Source organism: Mesoplodon mirus, assembly GCF_964341445.2.
Source record: "Mesoplodon mirus genome assembly, chromosome: 5".
Lineage (NCBI taxonomy): Eukaryota > Metazoa > Chordata > Mammalia > Artiodactyla > Ziphiidae > Mesoplodon > Mesoplodon mirus.
The window spans coordinates 43,042,467-43,045,226 of NC_138980.1; the positions used below are offsets into that span (position 1 = coordinate 43,042,467).

The following is a 2,760-nucleotide window of genomic DNA, read 5'->3' on the forward strand; positions in this document are numbered from 1 at the left end:
CCACAACTACTGAAGCCCGTGCGCCTAGAGCCCGTGCTCTGCAACGAGAAGCCACTGCAATGAGAAGCTCGCGCACCGCAACGAAGAGTAGCCGCCACTCGCCGCAGCTAGAGAAAGCCCACAAGCAGAAACGAAGACACAACGCAGTCAAAAATAAATAAATAAATATTTAAAAGAAAGAGGACTTGGAGGGTAGGGGATAATTACAAAGCCATTGCCATATAGACATGTCCAGAAAGGTAGCTAACAAGGAACAACTGGTTGAAAGAAATGTGCTATAAAATGACTCTTTCTGAGTTTCTAGACTTGCAGGATCTCAGTTCCCTGACCAGGGACTGAATCTGGGGCCACAGCAGTGAAAGCGCCGAGTCCTAACTACTGGACTGCCAGGGAACTCCCTAAATCAGTTTTTCAGAGAAAGCATTAGCTATTCTTGTTTTAAGGGCCAGACAGGAATTTCCCCTACAGGTATGACACTTCCACAATAGACAAGATATAGATTCATTTAACCTTTTCTTATAAATGTCCCTCACTGTAGGCTGATGGCAAATGACAGGTTGCAGCAAAACAATTCTTTCTATATAGACAGGTTCCAGTGGAGTGGTTTGATCCAATTTGTAAAAAGTTGGATATTTAAAGGAATGGATTAATGATATTATTTCTCACATTGAGACAGTAAAGAATCTGAGCTTATAATTTCCAGCAATATCTGAGATTTGCCATTCTGAGCAGACTCAGTATAAAGTTAACTACAGAGTTAAAATTCTCTGAGAAAGTGAAGTCATCCAACCAGGTTTGACCCTATGTGAAGAAACGATGAGAATTTAATCACAGATTTTATTTATTTATTTATTTATTTATTTATTTATTTATTTATTTATTTATTTATGGCTGTGTTGGGTCTTCACTGCTGTGCATGGGATTTCTCTAGTTGCTGTGAGCGGGGGCTACTCTTTCTTGCGGTGCGCAGGCTTCTCATTGCAGTGGCTTCTCTTGTTACAGAACACGGGCTCTAGGTGCACGGGCTTCAGTAGTTGTGGCTTGTAGGCCCATTAGTTGTGGCTCTTAGGCTCTAGAGCACAGGCTCAGTAGTTGTGGCACACAGGCTTAGTCACTCCGCGGCATGTGGGATCCTCCCAGACCAGGGCTCGAACCCGTGTCCCCTGCGTTGGCAGGCGATTCCTAACCACTGCACCACCAGGGAAGCCCTAATCATAGATTTTACAATGCCATGCAGGCATGATAGTTCCTAAAAAAAAAAAAATTTTCATTTTTAATAAAATGTTATAATTTTTAAATTTTAGTATTAGAACAAAATGTATGGTATTTAGAAGTCATTCAAATATTACTTGGTGAAGGAAGAAATGAGTAGAGCAACCAGAAGGGAAGAATTATTTAAATGACTTCTCTCAAACAAGTGATGTCTGTGTGTCTGTTTCATGGTAATTCATGTCTCTATTTTCCAGTAGACTCGTCAACAACATGGAATCAGAAAACCAGACTGGTGTCTCAGAATTCCTCCTCCTGGGCCTCTCAGAGGATCCAGAACTGCAGCCCTTTCTCTTTGGGCTCTTCCTGTCCATGTAGCTGGTCACTGTGCTGGGGAATCTGCTCATCATCCTGGCCATCAGCTCAGACTCCCGTCTCCACACCCCCATGCACTTCTTCCTCTCCCACCTGTCCTTCGTTGACATCTGTTTCACCTCCACTATAGTCCCCAAGACGTTGGTGAACATCCAGACAGGGAACAAAGTCATCACCGATGCAGGCTGCCTCATTCAGGTGTATTTTTTCATGGTTTTCATATGTATGGACAATTTGCTCCTGACCATCATGGCTTATGACCGCTACGTGGCCGTCTGCCACCCTCTGTATTATGCAATCATCATGAACCCCCGTCTCTGTGGTCTGATGATTCTTTGCTCCTTGTTCATTAGCATTATGAACGCCTTGCTCCACAGTCTGATGGTGTTGCATCTGTCCTTCTGCACAGACTTGAAAATCCCCCACTTCTTCTGTGAACTTGCTCAGATCCTCAGACTTGCCTGTTCTGATACTCTTATCAATGACATCCTGATGCATCTAGTGACTAGCCTGTTAGGTGTTGATTCCCTCTCAGGGATAATTTTCTCTTACACTCACATTGTCTTGTCCATCCTGAGGATCCCATCAATTGGTGGAAAGTATAAAGCTTTTTCCACCTTTGGGTCTCACCTGTCTGTCGTTTTCTTATTCTATAGGACCTGTGTTGGAGTTTACCTTAGTTCTGCAGCTACTCTCTCCCCCAGGAGGAGGGCAGTGGCCTCAGTGATGAACACTGTGGTCACTCCTATGGTGAACCCCTCCGTCTATAGCCTGAGGAACAGAGCCATAAAGGGAGACTTGAGGACACTGATCTCTGGAACATTTTCTTTTTCATGATTCTGTCATCTGCCTTGGGTGTGGGCTTCTAGAAAGAGTCAAAGCGAATGAAATACTGTGTATGCCAGAATTCCTGACTCTTCCAAAATTCAATTCTCCTGGCAAAGTGATTAATCATGGGTTTTCAAATCAGGTATCTTTGTATTAAATCCTTCTATCCTGGGAATTCCCTGGAGGTCCAGTGGTTAGGACTCTGAGCTTCCACTGCAGGGAACATGTGTTCGATCCCTGGTCGGGGAACTAAGATCCTGCAGTCTGCAATGCAGCAGCAGCAAAAAAAAAAAAAAAAAAAAAAAAATCCTTCTATCCTGTGTTTTACTACCTGTCATTTATCAGCTA

At 43.5% G+C, this 2,760-nt stretch overlaps 1 pseudogene across 1 annotated transcript; it reads left to right on the plus strand.

Moving 5' to 3' along the window:
• The first annotated feature begins 1,407 nt into the window (after positions 1-1,407).
• LOC309804856 (olfactory receptor 7A10-like) lies at positions 1,408-2,472 on the plus strand (annotated as a pseudogene). Its single transcript has one exon. The product of its transcript is annotated as an olfactory receptor 7A10-like (transcript).
• The last annotated feature ends 288 nt before the right edge of the window (positions 2,473-2,760 follow it).